Source organism: Erythrolamprus reginae, chromosome Z (assembly GCF_031021105.1).
Source record: "Erythrolamprus reginae isolate rEryReg1 chromosome Z, rEryReg1.hap1, whole genome shotgun sequence".
In the NCBI taxonomy this organism is placed as follows: Eukaryota; Metazoa; Chordata; class Lepidosauria; order Squamata; family Dipsadidae; genus Erythrolamprus; species Erythrolamprus reginae.
In genome coordinates this window covers 149,170,655-149,177,483 of record NC_091963.1, presented here as the reverse complement: position 1 = coordinate 149,177,483, position 6,829 = coordinate 149,170,655, and positions in this window count along the sequence as shown.

The window sequence follows — 6,829 nt, the reverse complement described above, 5'->3', positions numbered from 1 at the left end:
CTTTATTCCTATTTAACATCTTGTGTTAGAAGAACACAATGATTGGCAATATTGTATAAGACATTAATATGAAACCCTAAATTAAACACCCAAAAGTGCCTGCTAATTCTGTTTGAGCAACATGAAAATACTTCCAGGGAGAAGCTAGGCTCAAATTCAAATTGAGACTATTTGACTTTTTATCTTCTGATGTTAAACAAATTGCTTAAAGCTCTTTTCAGCAAGTAGACTGTATAAGCTAAACTTTTCGTATAAGCATTAGCTGTAAAAAGAAGTTGTTTTACATCTATTTCTATAAACAGTTTAAGAATTTATCCAATTTAGCAATATGAAAATCAACTTTCTAAATTCTAAGGTATAGGATACATTGGCTAATGTATGTTTGTGTATGTTTGGTTTTTATAATAAGGGGTTTTAGTTGTTTTATTAAATTGGATTGTTACATGTTGTTTTTTATCATTGTTGTTAGCCGCCCCGAGTCTGCGGAGAGGGGTGGCATACAAATCCAATAAATAATAATAATGATGATGATGATGATGATTATAATGATGATGTCATCTATGACCATGCCTTAACTAGATCTCACGTTACAGGGAAATGTTGGAAATATCAGGGAATTTCAAAATGCTTTCCCCCTGAACACCCTGTATTTATGACGGTTGCAACATCCTCGTGTGTGATCCTCTTTTGTGACCTAACAAGCAAAGGCAATGGGGGAAAGACAGATTTGTTTTAAGAGGCATCTTAATAACTTTAACAACTGGAGTGATTCACTTAACAACAATGCCAACAACGGTCAAAACAGGCCAAAACTCATTTAATGTCTTGCTTAGCAACAGAAAGTTTGGGCTACGTTGTCATACGTTGAGAACTATTAAAACTATTAAAACTAGCCCAACCCTCCCAGCTCCGTTGTGCTGTATTCTATTCTGGACAAGAAGGAATGGGTAGAACAGACTCAAGCTAAACCCGGATAAGACGGAGTGGCTGTGGGTTTTGCCTCTCAAGGACAATTCTATCTGTCCGTCCATCACCCTGGGGGGGGGGGGAGTCATTGACCCCCTCAGAGAGGGTCCGCAACTTGGGCGTCCTCCTCGATCCACAGGTCACATTAGAGAAATATCTTTCAGCTGTGGCTCGGGGGGCGTTTGCCCAGGTTCGCCTGGTGCACCAGTTGCAGCCCTATCTGGACTGGGACTCACTGCTCACAGTCACTCATGCCCTCATCACCTCGAGGCTCGACTACTGTAATGCTCTCTACATGGGGCTACCTTTGAAAAGTGTTCGGAAACTTCACATCGTGCAGAATGCAGCTGCGAGAGCAATCATGGGCTTCCCTAGGTATACCCATGTTACACCAACACTCTGCAGTCTGCATTGGTTGCCGATCAGTTTCCGGTCACAATTCAAAGTGTTGGTTATGACCTATAAAGCCCTTCATGGCACCGGACCAGAATATCTCCGGGACCGCCTTCTGCCGCACAAATCCCAGCAACCAGTTAGGTTCCACAGAATTGGCCTTCTCCGGGTCCCATTGACTAAACAATGTCGTCTGGCAAGACCCAGGGGAAGAGCCTTCTCCGTGGCAGCCCCGACTCTCTGGAACCAGCTCCCCTCGGGGATTAGAACTGCTCCCACCCTCCTTGCCTTCCGTAAACTCCTTAAAACTCACCTCTGCCGTCAGGCATGGGGGAATTGAGGCATTCCCCCCCCTCCCCTGGGCCTATACGATTTATGTATGGTGTGTCTGTGTGTATGTCTGGTTTAATAATGGGGTTTTTAAATGTTTTTTAAACTTATTATTATTATTTGTTATGAATTGTCTTATTGTATGCTGTGAGCCGCTCCGAGTCTACAGAGAGGGGCGGCATACAAATCTAATAAATAATAAATAAATAAATAAAATAAAACTATTTTGATACTCCAGCAAGGTGCTTTTAATTGGTTCCCTTTTGGGCTAGGCTTGCCGGTGGCATCTTTTTAATATTGTATTCGTTAATAAAAAATAGGAAGTTGGATATGCTTGCTTCCTTGAATTATTTGTAAAAATAAAAGCAAGGTAGAAATAAATTTAAGTTTAAACACACGTTTACAGTGGCCCTCTTATTCGGCTTTAGCCACAGGAATGTAATTTTTGGGTTTTCTTCTGTGAAAAGAAATTTGCTTTGGCAATTTTGTGCACAAGTGAGCGCGAGAAAAAATTCGATTAAATGTTTCAACGTTTGCATGTACAGTGGTACCTCTACTTTAAAAAGCCTCTAAGAACTTTTCTAGATAAGAACCGGGTGTTCAAGGGTTTTTTGCCTCTACTTAAGAACCATTTTCTACTTAAGAACATGAGCTGGAAAATTTTCCCAGGAAATTTGAAAGTGGCACGAAGACCTGGCCAGTTTCCTGCCATTCCCCCTTTAATCTCGGCCATCTCTGGCTTTTCTGGGCTGTCAGAGGAGCCTTTCGGTGGCGCTTAAGGAGGCTTCGGCAGCCCAGAGCGAACAAAGCATTTTCCTTTCTCTGGGCACTTGGACAGGGAATAAATCACTTCACTGTGGTGACTCCCTTACGCTGCTTCCCCCACACCCGGCACGAGGTTGTGTCTCAGAGCGTTTGGGTGCGGAAAGGCAAAAGGGGGCCTGATCAACTCGGCTTCAGCCAAACCGAGGAGTCACCAGTGAAGGAAAGGCACCAGCTGCAAAGCGAGCGAGCAAGCAAGGGGAGAGGGAGGCCCTTCAGCATGGGAAGGAAGAGGAAGCAGGTAACATCAGCAGCTGCCTTTCGGTCAAAGTAGCGGGAGGTTCCCCTGTCTCGCCCACCTGGGTTTCTCTCTCTGGCGTAGTGGATGGGAGGCGCATGTTCCTCGCTGCCTCAGAGTCCCTCCTTTTTCTTTTGAGCCTTAAAGTTTTGGATTTTTTTGATTCCCCTCACCTCACCTTCCTTCGGCAGCGACTGTCCTCCTCCTCTTCCACCCAAATTCCGAGCTTTTATTTCTTTCCTAATGGGTTTGCTGTATTTGCTTTTTAAAAAAAAATATTTATTTGTTTGTTTGTTTGTTTGTTTGTTTGTTTATTTATTAGATTTGTATGCCGCCCCTCTCCGTAGAGTCGGGGCAGCTAACAACAATAATAAAACAACATACTGTATAACAAATCTAATATTTAAAATAACTAAAAACATACACACAAATATACCATGCATAGATTGTATAGGCCTGGGGGGAATATCTCAATTCCCCCATGCCTAACGACAGAGGTGGGTTTTAAGGAGCTTACGAAAGGCAAGGAGGGTGGGGGCAATTCTGATCTCTGGGGGAAGCTGATTCCAGAGGGTCGGGGCTGCCACAGAGAAGGCTCTTCCCCTGGGTCCTGCCAAATGACATTGTTTAGTTGACGGGACATGAAGAAGGCCAACTCTGTGGGACATGGGGTTATGATGATGGTCGTAAGTGCAAGGACTGGTTGTAAGTCACACACACACACATACACACACTGCATTTTTCCATGCCTACAAAATTTGAAAACCCTATTTCTGGAATTATATAGTTCTATGCTTGCTTCCAAATAATGGTGATTTATTCAATAAACCCAGTTTCCTAGGTGGGTGCAGGGTATACCCGGAAACAAACCTGGTTGGTGCATGCCAGGCTAAAACGTGCTGGTTGTCTCACTTGTGTGTCTTATGTTAAAAAAATAAATACAGCTAATACCTTTTGCCTTTTTTGCAACATGGCACCCTTCGCGCACTTGACTTCATAAAGCCAGCTGGGGAGGATGAGATGTGGAGCCCCCATTTCAGGATTATGACTTCCAAGAGTGACGTGGTGTCCTAGAGGTGGAGCTGTCCCCTTAATGATCAGGAGGCTGCAAGTTCGATCCTAGGTAGAGGCAGATATTTCTCTTTGGGTGAAAGTTGAGAATATATCTGCTGAACATAATTCCGCATTCTCAATATTTATTTATTTATTTATTTGTTTGTTTGTTTATTTGTTTATTTGTTTATTGGATTTGTATGCCGCCCCTCTCCGTGGACTTGGGGCGGCTAACAACAGAGATAAAACAGCATGTAACAATCTAATACTAAAACAACTAAAAAACCCTTATTATAAAACCAAACATACATACAAACAAACATACCATGCATAAATTGTAGAGGCTTAGAGGGAAAGAATATCTCAGTTCCCCCATGCCTGACGGCAGAGGTGGGTTTTAAGGAGCTTACGAAAGGTGAGGAGGGTAGGCCAATTCTAATCTCTGGGGGGAGTTGGTTCCAGGGGGCTGGGGCCGCCACAGAAAAGGCTCTTCCCCTGGGCCCCGCCATAACGACACTGTTTAGTCGACAGGACCCAGAGAAGGCCAACTCTGTGGGACCTAATCGTCACGGGGATTCGTGCGGCAGAAGGTGGTCCCGGAGATATTCTGGTCCGATACCATGAAGGGTTTTATAGGCCATAACCAACACTTTGAATTGTAACCAGAAACCTATCGGCAACCAATGCAGACTGCGGAGTGTTGGTGTGATATGGGCATATTTGGGGAAGCCCATGGTTGCTGAGAATATATCTGATGGACATAACTCCGCACTGGGGACAAGAAGGGCATCCGGCCAGAAAACTCAGCTCCGTTCAGTTGCTCAGACTACCACCCTGCAAGCGATTATGGGGCCATTAAAATAAGATGAAAGTTATGACTTCAAGACACCCATGTTTGAATGTTTTGTTTTGTTCATTGGGAGGAGGGTGGCTGTCAGGTTTTGAGTCGAATTTTATTGAAACATTAGGGGGTTTCTCCTTATAAAGCATTGGTTTTCAACCTGTGGGTCGCAGCCAGGGATGGGCCGCTACCAGAACATTCAGGGTTGGAAGTGGGAGGCACCGTTTTACAGTGGTTCTCGTCCTACCTCTCTGGTCAGTCGCAGTCGGTGTTAGCGGGGGTGTGTGTGTGTGTGTGCGTGTCAGAGGTCGACTCCTAGGTCCCTACCTTGTGGGGTTCCTCAGGGGTCGGTCCTCTTCCCCCCTTAGAAATGTTTTATATTGTATCTTTTTGTTTGTTGTGAGCCACCCGAGTCCATGGAGAGGGGTGGCATATAAGTCCAATCAATCAATCAATCAATCAATCAATCAATCATAATAAATAAACAAACAAACAAGCAAAACAAACACATACATACATACATTGCATACATAAATGCATAAATAAATAAATAAATGCATAAATAAGTAAATAAATAAATAAGTAAATAAATAAATAAAGTGGTATTAGCACTTCATGTGATTGATTCTCTCCCTCTGTTAATGCAGCCTAGAACTGTGTTGGCTTTTTTGGTAGCTGCTGCACATGGCTGGCTCCTATTTAGATGATTGTCCACTAGGACTCCAGGATCCCTCTCACTGGTTGTGGCCCTTCTGGGGGGTGTTGAACAACCCTTTCACAAGGGTCACCGAAGACCATAGGAAAACACCACTCCTCTATCTGTCTCCAAGTGAGGTGATTCATGTGCAAATACATATGTGTGGGTGTGTGTAACATAATAAAAATGAAGCCAGACTAGTACAGATCTATTTCAAGCTATTTTGCTCTCATCAGCTAGCCATATCCTTACCAGGATTTGAATCTGGGGAACCTGCCTGTAAGGAAGTAGCTTTAACCTTTAGACCACAGGTTTTCCTTCTCTCAGCTTGTACTAGGGAAGAATTGTTTTTTCCCCCCCATTCAAACAACCCTGATATACCCAAATATGGGAGGGAGCATACTGCTTCCTTTTTGCCTCTCAGGCCCAAGGCAGTTAAATAAAGGGAGACTAGTATAGATCTATTTCAAGCTATTTTGCTCTCATCAGGTAGCCATAGCCTTTCTGGTATTTGAACCTGAGCAGTCTGCCTGTAAGGCGGTAGCTTTATAACACACACACACACAAACACGTTTTCGTAGATTTTCATGGGTATAGGTATGTAGGCCTTGATGTATTCCCGTGTAATATTGATAGAATCTTGGTGACGTTTTGACGAGGTCCCACTTGTCATCATGTGGTCAGAGCTGCCGTCCCTCTAAAAATACTGGTGGGGGAGTGTAAAGTGCTGGTTCAATGGCAGCAAGCGGGTTGGTTGGCTGTGTTGAAAGATCCTCATTAGTTGGTGGGGATAAAACCTTGAGTAGCTGATGCAGCTGATGTTTGCAGATTAGGGGTGACATCCTGAGTAGTTGCAGTTGAAACTTGCAGACTAGTCAACAGTTTTGTAATGTACCTACCGCAGTGTTTCCCAACCTTGGCAACTTGAAGATATTTGGACTTCAACTCCCAGAATTCCCCACCCAGCTGGCTGGGGAATTCTGGGAGTTGAAGTCCAAATATCTTAAGCTAAGGTTGGGAAACACTGATGTACCGTATGCAATGTAACATATCTATCTATCTATCTATCTATCTATCTATCTATCTATCTATCTATCTATCTATCTATCTATCTATCTATCTATCTATCTATCTCTACAATGGGAACTTCTGAGCATGCACAGAAGTCAAATTTCTTGCACTGGGCATGCATCGCTTTTTTGGGGTATTTTTTTTAAAAAATGTTCCACACAAGGCAGGTTTGCGCGGGCAAAGAGTACGCGTGTCCACGAGCGCAGCCCTACAGCACAGGAGGGAACCAACCAAATTTAAAACCCATCCCTGAGTTTCCTAATAATATGATTTTATGATTTTGGGGTTGGTCACCACAACATGAGGAACTTGTTTATTTAGAACCCCTGTCATGGAGTCTAGGTTGAAAAGGAGGCCGACCAAGATGGCGGACTCCTCCTCCCCCCTCCTCCCCTGCCCCCTCCCCTCTCTGAAATGC